Here is a 16,102-nt window from a genome sequence, read left to right on the forward strand (position 1 = left end):
TTTCCACCTAAACGGTAGCACAACTATGTTGGTACCAGACATGCAATTCATTGTGCAACTGCATTTTGAAACTTATAACCAAGATGAAAAACCTAATTTCCCCTACATTCCGTAGATGTTCCATAATGAGTCATGCATGGAAAACAACTGACATGTTATTTTGTGTTTTGATCAGCCTTCCTATGATGCTTTTCTATTATTTGCAAATCAGTGTAGTGCTTTTACTGCCATATAAAGGATAGTTAAGGAGCCTTCCACTCTCATCTTTCATCTATTGACCATTCTTCAAGTCAATACAACAGCCAAGCAATGTAACTTATGACTCACTCACCTCAGGCCGTTCTCTCAATTCTCCAGAGAGTCCATTGTGAGGAGTTAACAAGAGCCATGTTTAAGATAGCACACGTGGACTGCTGTACAATTATTCTGATGATGTTATAAAATACTACAAAACTAGGCAGTTAGAGTACTTATCGATCTCTGAAAATGTGGCACATAAAAACTGTCATTAAAACACTCCACTGGCTACTAGTGAACCTTTATTTAGAGTTTGACTGGTTACTCCACCACAAACATAACTGTTTGTTATTACAAGTGCTTTACATCCTATAGGTTTGGAAACTCCTAAAAAACAAACTTTTTAAACTTGGTTTCCACTGGTCTTCCAACAGTGTAGGAGAAATGATAAAAAATGTTGGTGACGGTGCCAGCAAAAAACAAAACAAAATCTAATCCACCCGTCTGCTTTATGCATGTTTATCCCACACACCTAAAGCAGACCAGCAATGCACAACTCTCTATAAAAGTACGAAATAATAAATAAATAAATAAATAAATAATGGGGTAAATAAATAAAGATAAATCAATAAATTAATACATAAATAAGTAAATAAATCCTGCTACATATATTCAGGGAGCCGTCTTTTATTGGCTCAAAAAGATTGCCACTTTGACATTCAAGATTGAAGTACACAGAAAAACACTCCAAAATGGAAAATTTATAATGCAGGCATCTGATAATCTGGCAGTCACTTGTGGGTATTAAGAATAAGCCTTGGGTGGCAACTAGAAGTAGAGATTCTTGATTGGTTGTCCAGTTTTAGAAATAGCCTTTCCTATGAGATAGGTGGCTGCTTACTTTTAAATAAAAATTTTCTCTTGTGGAGTTTGCTGAAATGAGCCTTTGAAAGAAAGGAGATAAACACCTGCGTCTTATCATCTGTAGCTAGGTTACCACTCTAAATAGCAGACACAGCCTTAGTTAAACATCCTTTGTAATTTTAACCACGTGTGAGAACATATCCTGCATGGAATACTTTCTCTGCCATATCATAATTAGAAGCTAGTAGCTACTCCATGACATCATATATTTATGATTTATGCGTAGTTATAATATGCCATTAGCCTTAACGGTTCAAACTAGTTCAAAATAGAATTGTGTGTAGTATCTTCATGTCGGAAATGACCATCTTTGGCATCATATTCCCCCCAGATTTTTTTCCAAGACTATTTGTAGAATTCTGTGCATTATATTACTGCTAACCAGTGTTAAAGAGTCTGGTCTCCCCTTTTCAAAATGATCAATTTGCATACCTCTAATTGGCACATTTACCTTACCTTTACGTCCCTAGGATATGGTACCCTGGGCTTGTACGTTAAATGTCTCCAATGGGCTGCAGCACATATTGTGCCACCCACTGCAGTAACAGGACAAACATGACTGCAGGCCTGTCATGTAGCATAGTGGTGTAGGTTTCAACAGCAAATTCGACATATCAATATAATCCCTTTTGAGAAGTGTCAGCCTTCCTTTTAAATATTAAAACTAAATCCTAAGTAGGCCTCACTGTTCAGAAATGCAGAGTGCATGGGTACTTAAAGTAGCACATCTAAAAGGTTAATGTTAAGCATGTCTTTACAGTGAAAAGACCCAAAAGAATACGAGGGTTAACTATTCAACTGGATAGAATTAGGGTACAATATTACATGTAATACTGCTCTTCCCACTTAGGAAATAGGTACAGAGTTAATTCCTGCACATTTCAAAATATTTATGACCTCCAATTCATTGGTAAAGTAGGATTTGTAATAAATAGTTTAGAACAGGTACTTTTAGAAAGTTACCTGTTAGCCTGCCTAAAGCTTCTAAGGCCTTTCAGTGCCTTCCAACCGTCACTTGGCAGCTGATGGCTCCCCTTTGATGAGATGTGTACTGCTCCCAGGACAGAGACAAAAGGCCTTGGCAGTGGGTAAATGCTGTCCTACCTTTGACAGGATGGCCTGGGGCTCTGCCCAGCCCTTAATTAACTTCAAGGAGGTCTCCCCTGTCACAGGGAGATGTAGCCATCACCTCAACCTGCCCCCTTCCTATGTCCGCCTGACTAGTCAGGTACTAGGAACCTGGAATACCAGGATCAATTCTTTATGATGTTCTTCCTTTTGGAGGAAATATCAACAAACATTCATCACCTGTGGTCATATCATGAAGGGCTGAGCTGGCTTAGCGCAGAGTCAAGTGCCTATTTTATGCATATGTGGTGTACCTCGTAGTTCCTCATCTTTGTGCTTTATTTTATCCAGCATATCTCAAAAGAGGAAAGGGGAAACCTTGCACACCGTTTGGAGCCGTACTGTCCGAAAATCAAGGTTCAGTTCGTAGAAATATTGGGTTATGAATTTACTTCAGACACTCCAAAAACATAAGCATTCAGGTCTGTGCTGACCCAGAATAACCAACATGATACAACTCCTGCTTAGAAGATGTGGTAAATATTGCATTGGCCAAAGAGGAGTAGGAGGCTGCAGGATAGCCGTTTCCTTTTTGCTCCAGGTAGGAGGAGCTTCTTCTGCTCCCCGAGCTGAAGGATATCAGCAGGCAGGGGCTAAGAGTAAGTCAGGTTTAAATCAGACCCACCCATAGAAAAATCTTTCTAAAGTATGTCTGTTTTCTTTTAAAGTTATTCACTTGTCCAACCTCATTCTCTTTTGTGAGCTTCCCAGAATTCAATTTGTACCTTATTACTCATTTCATAAAATCTGCTTGCCTTGGGAAGCCTACTTAACTCCTACACCATCTCCGATGCAGGACTACATTTAGACTGATATTACCCAAGTTCACGCTCTCCTTGTGATTTGTCAGGTGCTGGTGTAAGACTATAGCTATACACATTATTTCAGGTAAATGTTTAATGTGTTCAGCTTTAGCATACCATGAACAAATGTATATAACAATTAAATAATGCTTACAAGTAAAAATATACAATTCCAATCAACGATATGACAGTTAGGATGGGCTGTGCCCAGCAACATGGCCGGCAGGACGCGCTCCTAAGGAGCTCTGCTAGCTGACCTCCATACCCTGCATTATCCTGCATATATTAGCAGTCTGACCACTTGGAGTGAACTCTCAAGTCCTTCCTGACAATGGGGCTGAGACTGACCTTTTCCCCCGACCTGACGTTAAGCCACTAGTGGTGACTCAGCCACCTGCGGTAGATCAAGCCCACAGACTGAGGCAGAGAAGGCCACGGATCCTGCTATCGGAGGAGCCGACTGGCGATAAGGCAGCTACTGGATCACTCTGGGGGGCCATTGAGGAACGCAGAGACTTGCTGGAGCCTCCCTGGGCAGTCGCGGCCCACCTGGCCTTTTGCAGCCCCGGCATTGGGCTCTGGGACCTGGGGCCTGGTGGTCCACGGAGTGGGCCTCCTCTCCGGTGACCCAGGAACAGCTGGGGCTGAAGGAGGCACCCTGACAAGTGAGCCAGGCAGCGGGGGGCTGTGTGAGGCCCAAAGCCAGTAGAGGAGATGACTGGGCCTGGTAATTGCTCCTGGGAATGGCCGACTGCGCACCGAGGGAGCGGACACTGGGGCCACGTGAGGGCAAGAGGCGTGCTGTTGGGGAGCTGCCAGGGTCCCCTGATGGAGCAGTCACCCCCTTTCACTGAAGGAAGGGCCCTTAAATCACCCGCTGGGTTTGGAGAGCACTTTCAGTTGACTTTGCATTGGACCCTGCCGACTGCAGTGAATACTGGGTCACTGAAGAAGAGCGTCTAGCATGCAGTAATGTAGGCAAGTACAGTGGGATTCTGCAACAACCATGCCATACACTGACTGGCCCTGTCCGGGTGCAGGAAGGGACGATTCGCTGACCATGGGAGTTGCCATGGGCATATTATCCTGGTGGGATACTGGGTCATCTAGAAGGCCTGAGCGCTTGTATGGCCAGGGAGCACATGGACACTGCAGCCCTGTCAGAGGGACAGACTTACCACAGCTACCACTGAAGGTGCATCAGAGAGTGGTGTAGCCTAGATCAGCCTGACTTGCAACTGCAAATAATTTGGAGGCCTCTTACTGTGGTGCTAACCAACTTGGACTGCCCCATATGATGAGAACGAAGTGAGGTATGGGGAAAGATCGGGCAAAACGGCAGCCTCAGGGCAACACCATCAATATACAAAGCCGCCACGCAGTGACTCATGAGGAAGGTGGGGGACTCTTCAGATTCATCGTTAGAGGAGCAGGAGGAACCCTCGAGGGCAGCTCCAATGGAGGCTATACAGGGATATTGTGTGGCCCTGGAGGGGCAGATAGCCAGTGTCTCCATTTAATCTACTCAGAGCAGACCTGCGCAAGATAACCAATAAGGTGTCACTAGCGGCGACGAATATAACTTACTTGCAAACTGAAGTAAGGCAACTTAAGCAGCAGATGACCAAAATGACTAAAGTGACAGCACAGTTGGAAAAGCAAAGGATGCTGAAGGCTGGTCCAGGAGGAACACCGTCCACCTCCTGGGATTTCTTGAAGGGGCGGAAGAGTAATCAACTGAACAGTTCCTTGAGGCCTGGGTGCGAGCGGAGCAGAAACCAGCAGGGCTCTCTGCACAATTTTTGATAGAGAAAATGCATAGGGTGCTGGCTGCCAGGCCTCCACCGGGGACCCCTGCAAGGACCTTCATAGCCCGACTCCTAAATTATGCCATCCTAAGAGTGGCTACAGACAATCCTACTCCACAATATGAAGGGCACAATATTGCAATTTACCCGGATTGTACTCATAATGTTCAAGAAAGCCACAAAACCTTCTAGAGGTAAAGAATCGACTTCTGACCATGAATGTACGTTACATGCTGCTTTACGCAGCCAAACTGAAAATAATATACCCATGGAAGATGCACTTCTTTGAACAGCCTGATGAGGTATGTTCATAGCTTGATGTGATTGCTCCAGAGCGGTGCTTCTGCAGACACACCAAGAACAGACTGGTAAGAGTAGGGGAGCTCATGGTCCTCGCAGCACCATCTGGTGCAGCGGGTGTGGTCTGCTGAGAGGGGCTGTGGCCCGTGGTGATTCGAGAGGATGGCACGATGGCTACCACACCAGAAGATCAGCACTAGACCCTGGAGACAGAGGGGGAGACCTCTGCCAGTGAGGTAGAGAATGCTCCTATACATTCGAACCAGGCTGGCACGGCTCCTGGGACAGAGGACGATGCCAGAGATACTCACTGCGATCAGTAATAACGATATGTCAACTGTATGTCAGTTTATAGTCAGGCAGGGTTATTCCACAAGAGGAGGGTCACATCATTGTGCTGGGTTTTGTAAGCTAATATCTTAATGAGAAATTAGCAACGTTCTGGTTTGGAGGTACATGCAGGCAAGATTGACAACGAATTGCATAGGAGATGGGGAGAATGGCTGAGCGAAAAGGATTTCATGAGTTAGCAATATCCGTATGTACTTGGCAGGGGAGTATATTCACTGGTTGCAGTATTGATGAATGATAATTTCCTAACAAGATAACTGATAACTATCTGCACTGGGCATACTCGATGTGCCCTTGTTAATAACATTGTCCTTGGTGGGGCGCAGTGGGATGTAATGACGCTTAGTACAATGATTGAAATACTGTCAATATTGAGGTTGGAGGAGCGGAGCCATCACTGGTAGGTTATTGGGGAGGGTGGAGAAGGTGCACGTCCTGGCCCATCTAGATATGTAGGCAAGAATGCAAAACTGGTTAACACTTTCTTGTCTAGGGCAGGTGGGAGGGGGGGCAATGTTTTGTTGAAATGACCACACAGACATACACCACACTGATTATGCATATCCTGAATAAGTGGAAACTCCTCACCTGGAATGTCCTTGGGCTGGGATCCTACCAGAAGCAGTATAGAGTGCTCTCAATGCTTAAATGGCAGGGCACAGGCATGGCATGTTTACAGGAGACACATCTTCCTGACCAAGTAACACAAAAACTTGGTAAAAAATGGAGGGGTCAAGTATATTATGCTAAATACTCTTCCTATTCCCGTGGAGTAGTAATGTGGTTCACCCCAGGGGTACCATTCCCACTGACGTACATGGAAGTTGATGTCTAGGGTCGAAACTTGTTCTTGCGTGGTAGACTAGGCAGAATAGACGTGGCTGTTGTAAACTCATACGGGCCGAATATGGATGATAGCTTCTTTTATGGCACAATTAGGGCAATAGTTACGCCTGCCATAGATGTCAAAGTATTCTGGGTGGAAGTCCTTAATTGTGTAATGCATGGGGACCTGGATCGCCATCCTCCATGGCTAAATACTCAACCTAGGATGACAACACAATTAAGTGACGTCATGGCACAGCTGGGACTGAGAGACATATGCCACTCAGACATGCAGCACATATAGTAGATTGGCTTGTATATTGATATCGAATCATATGGTCAGCGGGGCTCTGACTGTGACACATCTTTCTCGATATATTGTCTGACCATGCTCCAGTAGTATGCGCATTTGACTGGGGTGTTGGCGACAGGTTCTCAAACATGCAGAGGTTCCCAACCGACATATTACAAGACACAAACGGGAGGGAAATATTGGCCGAAACATTACAACATTACCTTGCGGATAACTGGTTGGGTACACAAAGTCAGGCCACAGAATGGGAAGCAATGGAGGTGGTCCTTTGGGGTCAGTGTGTGGCACTGGTGTGCGGGGTGGGTAAGGCTCTACAGGCTGAACTCCTTCATGGGGAGGAGGAATTGGCAGTATGTCAATGCCTACCACTGAGTGGAAGGGAGGCGGAAACTGCTTTACAGCGAAAGGTGCTGTCGGTGAGGGAGAGACTTGAGCGCTTTGCGCTGAAATCCTACTGCCAAGTATTACACAGAAAGGGAGAAAGCTCGGGTCGCCTATTGGCTTGGATATTGCGTCGAGAGATATCACGCCCCCTATTATGCATCTTAAGAACCCTACTGGGGCTGATGCCTACAGTCAAACTGCTATAGTAGACTTAATTCAAACCCACGTGAAATAAGTTTTTTCTAAACCTAATGAGATGAACCCTGGTATGGCGTCAGAGTTTTTGGAGTCTCTTGTCCTACCACAAGTTGAAGAGTAGGCAGCACAGGAATTGGATGCCAATATCACACTTGAGGAAGTTAGGCACGTACTTACAGTACAGCCTGGGACGAAGTGCCGGGTAGCAATGGCTTCTCAGGCGAGTTCTATCGTACTGCTACAGTGGATATCAGCCAACACCTATTAGAGGTCTACCTAGAGGCACAATTGACAGGGATTCTGCTCCTCACAATGAGAGAAGGGTGTATCACCATGATATTAAAGCAAGGCTCAGACCCTTTGGATCCCTCTTCATACCAATCTCTTACAATGATTAATACAGATATGAAGATACTTTGCAAATTGCTAGCACTCCGTCTACAGATGGTGGTTGGTACATGTTGACCAATGCGGATTCATACTGGGCAGGAGCACCACCTTGAATCTGCGCCGCATAATGCACGTGATGCATTTGACGGCAGACTCCCTCAAAGAGATGGCAGTGGTATCCATGGATATTGCTAAAGCCTTTGACCATAGATTGGCAGTACCTTGTGGGAGTGTTGGAAGCAATGGGGTTGGGCCCTCGGTTCCAGACATGGATACAGTTACTGAAATGATTGCTTAAGTGAGAGTGGGACGATTGTGCTCAACTCCTTGGATTGTGGATAGGGGGACGTGGCAGAGTTGTTCACTGCCACCCCTGCTTTTTGCACTGGCTTAGGAGCCTCTTGCAATCCAAATTAGAAAGGCTTTAATGAGATGCGGGATTCTGGTGGGCGACACAACACATCTGGTGTTGTTATATGCAGACAATATGTTTTTTTACCTAAAATCCCATAGGGAATCACTACTTTTACTATTGCAATACGTGGATGTTGTTGGGGAAATCACTGGCCTTTAAATCAATGTGGGGAAACAGATTGATGACTCACGCTCGCATAGAATGTTTTCACTGGTTCATACGGTGTCTTGTAATGCGAAGTTTAAATTGGCCTACTTCAATTATTTACATCGTACCTATGTCACGCCATTATTACTTCACAGGATGGACACCTTGAATCGGACGTGTGCCACAGATGCTCAGAGAGAGCAGCGACCTTTCTACATCTGGCACGGTGTTGTCCGCAGGTTAAGATATACTGAGAAGCATTGATAACATACCTAGAGGAATCGTGTGGGATCCACATAGACTGTGACAGCATGGCTTGACTCCTAGGAGATATAAAATTTCAAAAAACAAAGAGGATGGAGTATAACTTTACCCAGTTGTCACTTCTCTTAGCCAACCACAGGGTAGCTATCACTTGGCTGAGCCAATGCGGGCCGAGCATGGAGCAATGGCAGAGGGACGTACTGTAGTGGGCGGTGGCAGAGGAGGTACGCCTTAAACGAGTAAGAACTGATGATAAAGCAGACGAAGACATTCAAACCAGGGGCGCATTTGTAAATAACTTTGAAGCTGGAGATAGTCAATTACTGAGTGACATAACAGATGAGGAGAATTAGGAGAATGAGAGGGCACATTATTCGTGACTAAAGTAACGACTGTAGAAGTATATGTATGATGTTAGAAATTATATGTGTGGCTTAATGACATAGATAATAGTGATGTATGTTACATGATTGTCTGTAGCAATGATCTCTTTGGTAAATTGTTGGTATATGTTCTTTAAGCGCTGGGATCAGCCGGTTGTACACTTTAAAAATTCTAATAAAAATAAATTCTATGAAAAAACTATATGACAGTTAATTAAAAAACATTCTAAAAGATTAAATAGGTGTGACCTGCAATCTTAAAAAGCAAAGCTCATTACGATTCTTTCCTTAGCATAAGCCATGTGGATCGCATAACAGAAACAACTGAGATAGCAAATGAGGTGTCATCAGTCTTGCGACATAATGATAGCGCATCAGGATAGTGTTTTACATCATTATTTTTAAATAGAGAGAAAAGACACTTCAGTCTTGGATTGTCAGTGTTAGAAAAGAGAAGCATACAAAGTTGTAGTGTTTTCCCCCTAGCATACAATTACAGAACTGTGACAGTTGTGCATACCTTTCTGAATGGTAGACTCTGGTTGAAAATGCCCCTAATCTGAATTGTATATAGAAGGGACACTTAATTTATGGGTGCAGCTGGTCAAGGTAAGACAAGACTCACACCCATATTTGTGATATAATAAATAATTAGAGGTCAGAGACTATTTTTGAGGTATCAGTAGTCAACTTCCTTAGCCAGTATGCCTCCATAACAAATGTAATATTTTCATTATTAATTTGGCCCGGGTTATTCCAAAAGTAACTTAGATTCAAGGTCTTGAGCAAACTATTTGCAAACCCCCCACTAGCTAGTACCTTCTGTGCCTTTAAGAGGCAACATTTATTGAGGTGATCTTAAATAGACTCTAGCAAAATGGTTCCTGTTTAGTTGAATCCAGTGGAGGACTAGATGTAGGGCAATTAAATCTAGATACAAGAGAATAAATGGTGTGCCTGGGCCCAATTTTAGTAAGATGTGCAGAAAGTTATTTTTATTACTTGGAGTTCCTTGGTTTCCGTGTGTCCCCAAATCTTGGCTCCCTAAAGTATTGCTGCAACAGCTTTCTGTCTGTAGACTTATAAAAAAAGTCATTTTTAGGAGCCTTTAAATTGAACTATGATCGTTCCCATGTGCATGTGCCAATTGAGATTATGGTGAAAATGCATGTCTAGGTAGTTAAAGTGATCTACCCTTTCAAGTAATAAACCATTTATTTTAAAAGATCAATTCAGAAGTAAAGTGGTTTTCATCAGCATGGTCCTGGCTTTATGTCTATTAAGGGATAGATCCTTATTCTTGAAATAAATAGAGAATGGCATAGAGTTGTCTTTGATGGGTAGTAAAAATGCATTATCTGCATATATCAAAATTGGATCTTTGGTACCGCACAGCTTAGGGACATCAAAACATATTGGTTCTAAGTAAACAGTGACAGTGTTTATGAATAGGCTAACTAGAAGAGGGGCTATTACATAGCATTGGCATGGTTCTGATGGAACTGAAAAAGGGGCTCTGCATTCCCAAAGTACGCCTACACAGTGTTTGTGTAGTTATGGAGACCTCTTATTGCTGTTAGTAGGGTACACATTATTATCACACCCTCACTCTAGCAAAACTGGAAACATTCCAACATACCAGTAGTAGCCAGATTTTTCAATGTTATCAGACTAGACAAATAGTAGTTAACATAGCCTCACCATCAAGGTTCAGTTCCAGGATGCCCCTGGACAACTGAAGCAGGAAACTACATCGAGGGGGCAACCAAAACAGTGCCTCACAGTAGATTGACAGATCAGCAACAAGATGGTTGATTCCCTGACCTATGATTATGAAAGTAGTTAACACATTTGTATTATGCCTATCACAAATGGGCACAGATTATACAACACTATCATTTCTACTCAGCTTCTTTGAAGTATTGATTATTTTGCACCTTCACAAACATTTCCAGAAAACATATAAAAATAACAACATGTCCAAGTATTTGACTAGATCACTCTATGAATATTTTAACAAATAATGGTTGAGTATCTGCAAGAAAACATACTAGTTTTATTTTTGACTGGACCTTACTTCAAGATTTGTAATTGATAGCACTTAAAACTTATATTTACGGTCAAACAAGAACATGTTTTTTAGAAATATGTATTCTGCACACATCCTTGCAGTTTAGGATCCTTCTAAGTCTTTAGTGTAAGCATAATCACAGAATGTACAGCACACTTCAATTAAAAGGAATGACAGAGAGATTACCATGGACTACTGAAATTCAAATCATGCAGAGAAAAAACTAGGAGTAATCTAACAGAGCTACACAAACAATTCTAGCTAAACGTACTATGGCCACAATATAAGCAGCATCTACAAGTCACTTTTGAACACCTTATCTTCAGTGCCTCTACGATTGGCCTGAAGGAGGTAGACAGACATGGGTTAATGCAGTCATTCCCTACAGCAAACTAAGGGCCTGATTACGACCTTGGCGGAGGGGATTACTCTGTCCCAAATGCGACGGATATCCTGCCTGCCATATTACAAGTTCCATTATACCCTATGGAACTTGTAATACAGCGGACAGGATAGCCGTCACATTTGGGACAGAGTAATCCCTTCTGCCAAAGTCGTAATCAGGCCCTAAATCTTTGATTGTAATTACAGAAACAAAAATTTAACAAGGTCTGCACAATTCGAAGATTGTTGGTGATATGGCTCTTATGGTCTCATCAATAAGTTATGGACACGTTTATCAGCAAATTACTAAAATAATTTAATATCCTTTATCAAATGGTCTTTCTAAACTTTTTTGTACCATCATTATGGCAAAGTGCCTCAATTGCACTATTTAGAAAACCAGGTAACAAACTGTTCTTTTCATCATTCCATATATCTTTGCAAAATAGTGACAATAATATTTATTCTAAGATGTTAGCTGGACATCTGCAAAAGATTGCTGTAGGTTTAGTACACAAATATAAAAAACGTTTTATTTAAAGGTGCAAATCAGATAAAGACATTCCCCATCCACTGACACCTGATAGCACATCCAGATTTGTATTCCTGGAAATGTTAAGAGTTGATGCTGCCAAAATTTGAAAAACCTCAATAGCTAAGAAAAAACTTTATTCTAGATGTAGGAAGTGGTTAAGTGTACCCATATTTTAAAGAGTAGTGCCACGCTACCTAGATATACGGGCCCTATTTTATTAGCACCTCAAACAACCCAATTTACCTTTCTGACAGCTCTCATATGACCTATAATTCTAGAAGGTTATTGAACTAAAATAACAGCCTCAATTAAAATAAAAAATGTCAACCTTAAAAGCATTCCACTTAAAGCACACATCTGTTATTGGGAAAAAATCTGTATTTTCTGAGATGTACTAATTTGTCTGCAATATGGTTTAATAATGATTCCAAGACAATCTAAATTTTAGCTCATTCAATACTTTTCAATGCATTCCAACAATTACAAAATATGTCTGAAGCATAAGATTAGTTAAAGGTCTCATCCAGTGAAGAGAAAAAAAAGTTCACATTGCTCACTCAAATCACCAACAATATGCACACTACAATTCTCCTTAATTTGCATGATGTGTATTTGTGTTTTAAGACAAATTGTGACATTGTTCACAGTTGACCCCTTCAATGAAATTTCACAGATAATTTGTCAATCACTATTGTACAACTTTTTGAGCTGGAACAACTTTTCTCTCAATGTCGAGTTCAGGAAATATCACAAGCAACTAATCAATTTTATGATTCAAAATTTTCATCCAAATATCCTGTTGTTAGTTTTAATATAGTTTTATTAAAAGATACAAATGGATAACTTGGAATGAAAATCTAAAATATCTTCAAGGGAGAGGTCAGAAAGTGTTAAAGTTGATGATGATATCTGGACTACAATACTTCTAAAGCAAGCTGCAGTCGCCAAAGATCATCAGGCTTACTATGTCCCAAGTTAACTCATGAAAATATTTCTCAAATATTATTCAAAAAACCCTAAGATTCATAGGCACAAATGTAACCCTTTTATGTTTTTTGTTTTCCCAATTGTAACATAATTCTGGCAACAAACAGTTCAAACACATAGAGATGATTGTAAAACTGCATTTCCGTGGAAAGCCTGAATGGACTTGTAAAAACGAAATTAAAATTGTGGCCTTCGTGTACATTTTCTTGCTTGCAGAACCAAGCCCAGTGACAGTTAATATAGTCAATATGATGGACCAAACCAATCTTTATCAATCTATATGAAGTCTACACAGTTGATTTGAAATTAACTTACTTACAACAGGCAGTTCAAATTGTTTATCTTCACTTTTGTTTTGTTGGCAATTAACTATTAAGCCTAATGAGAGAGTGATCTGTATGGGCACAGAGGGAACAATGTTATATGTGAGTTCACACAGTGGTCATTAACCAACTCACTGTTTTATGACCTATCTTTTACTCTGTCATCCACCACAGTATCTTGTTGAGTACGTTCTCATTATCCTAATGAGACTACTGGATTTGGACGGCAGAATCACCTGAATTGTTGGATACAGAGTACAATCCCACGCCATGTGACACCTGTCGGTCCAATCTGGGTTTTTCCATCCAACTAGCAGTGCCTCATCTCCACCTCGAGCGGGGATGATCGTGGCATCTGGGCGCATGACAGAGAGGACTCTTCAGGGAAATTGTGGTCAATCAGTTCTCATCCCGTTCTCTCTGTTACATTAGTCTCACATATGCAAAGACAAACAGAAGCAGAGTATAGTTCAATAAGGTTTATTGAAGTAACTGCATCCTAGATAAAATCGCATGTATTACAATAACTAGGATGATATAACACACTAGAAGCAAAATGGTGACAAGAAGAGTGAAGCACAAAAACAGTCCTACCATACTGTCACTAGGAATTATATATATATATACATATATATATATATTTATCCTACCTAAGCTATATGTTTGAGCAGAGCGTGATAAGCCCTAATCCGCCCTTCAGGTGTCCCTCCTGGGAAGACATCATCCCCTATACGTGAGCAAGGAAGCCTGTTGTCTAAAACGACACCGTCCCCATATAGGCCAGGTACTCGGCAGTCTAAGCAAACAGCTGTAGTGAAGACGTTCATCGGTCAGCATGCAGTCGTGGTCATCTGGCTGGCATCTCCCTCACTTGTATGGGACAGAGAAGTGTTTTTATAATAAAACAGTTGATGTTCTAAGAAAAGGTCCCCACGTAAGGACATGTATGTTTCTGTGAATGTCGGAGACACAGTGTACCACTTTTGCCGGCAACCCTATCTGGCTGTAGCCTTGAGGAAAGCTAAAAGTGAAGTGAAAGAACACTCAGATAGAGAAAATAAAACAACACCGCAAATGTGGCTAATGCTAGAAAAACAAAGCGATGCTGAATAAAATATAACTGGGATAAAGTGCACAACGGTAGGCCTAGTTTACTAAAATAACGTGTCTAAAACATGGCTAAAATAGTTATGCATAAATATATGATGTGAATTTTCATCTGCTGCGCTGGTGTGGGTGCCATAAAACACATATCTCAGTTGCACATAATCATGGGATAGGTAGGGTAGTTTCTCAGTTACTCATAGGTGTACTTCACCTTTTGAAATAGGTACTTCTCTCATAGTGTCTGCCTCCTTGTCATTCCATTAATATAATAGTTTGAAGGGGTAACATTAAGACTGCACAAACTTCCCACACTTGTTTCTCTGGTTTTTTGGTTCTTTCTAATTTATTATTTGACCCAAGAAGCAATAACAATGCTTTGAGAAAAAAAAGTTCTTACATGGTAGACCAGAATCTGAAACTAACAAAAACCAAAATGAGGGTGAAAACTAAGTGAGTAACTGACGCTCTCTCTCACAAATATCTCCTAAATATTCTGGAATAACGGTGCCTCTAACTGGGGCTCCACCCTCACTATACCCCATACGATAACTCCATAGAAGTTATCCAATATATAACAATATGTAGTAGCACACGTTTATATCACAAGATAATTACAAAGTATTAACACAAGTTATAATAAAGTCCATAATTTATCTGTTCCAAGTGATGAGAAAATGTTTCATATAATCCGGTATCAATAGTAACGGGAAAAATAAATGGCTTATTAAAAAGCTGGCAGGATAAGAACTTACTAGATGAGAAGGAATATCTATATTTACAGGTACATTGTCCCAAACTTCCATGCTTGTACACACTGCCTAAAATACACAAACAGTCTGAATTTCCAACAGGAAGACCGATAGTTTCAGGTATGGGGGGTCCCACTGAGAGATTATCGGAATTTGTGGATATATTTATGAAACCCTTTGTATGCAATTTGCCTTCATATATTAAGGACACAAAACACATATTGAGCTTGTTATCAGATATTCAGTGGGAACCAGGTATGATTATGGTAACCTTGGATGTGGTAGCACTATATACCAGTATACAACATGAATATGGATTGAAAGCAATTGAATATATTCTTAATAGAAGATCAGATAGTCTGATGGAACACACGCACATGATACTATGTATGATTGATCTTATTTTGAGCAACAACTATTTTCTTTTCAAGAGGGATTGGTATAAACAAAAACAGGGGGTTGCAATGGGCTCAAGATTCTCTCCCTCATACGCGAACCTGTTTATGGGGTGGTTTGAGGAGAAGTGGGTGAGGGGACCGGGGGCAGCAGCATGGAAGATGCATATTCTATATTGGGGGAGATACATCGATGATTGTTTTATGTTATGGACAGGAGAAGTGTAAACATTAGAGAGTTTTTGCAGCTATCTTAACAACAATGAGGTAAATATTAAATTTACACATAAACATAGTACAACTTGTATAGAATTTTTAGATGTTGAATTGTTTGGGGAAAACAACAGGATAGAGAGCAGGTTATACTGAAAACCAACATCATGTAATACTTTATTACATGCAACGAGTGCTCATCCCAAACATCAAATAGAGGCTATACCATTAGGTGAAATGGTTAGAGCGAGCCGAAATTGTAGCAGGAATTGTGATTTTCGTAAGGCTATTGAGGACATGGGACATAGATTTATTGTCAGGGGTTACTCGGAGGATGTTATACGTAAGTCTCAACATAAAGTTTAGAAAATATCTCGTTCACAGACATTGCTGCCCGTTGGACAGAAAGAGAGAAAAAATAAAGGGAGCATTAATCAGAAGGTGAGGATTATTTTGGATTATACAGAG

Source organism: Pleurodeles waltl, chromosome 5, assembly GCF_031143425.1.
Source record: "Pleurodeles waltl isolate 20211129_DDA chromosome 5, aPleWal1.hap1.20221129, whole genome shotgun sequence".
Classification (NCBI taxonomy): Eukaryota; Metazoa; Chordata; class Amphibia; order Caudata; family Salamandridae; genus Pleurodeles; species Pleurodeles waltl.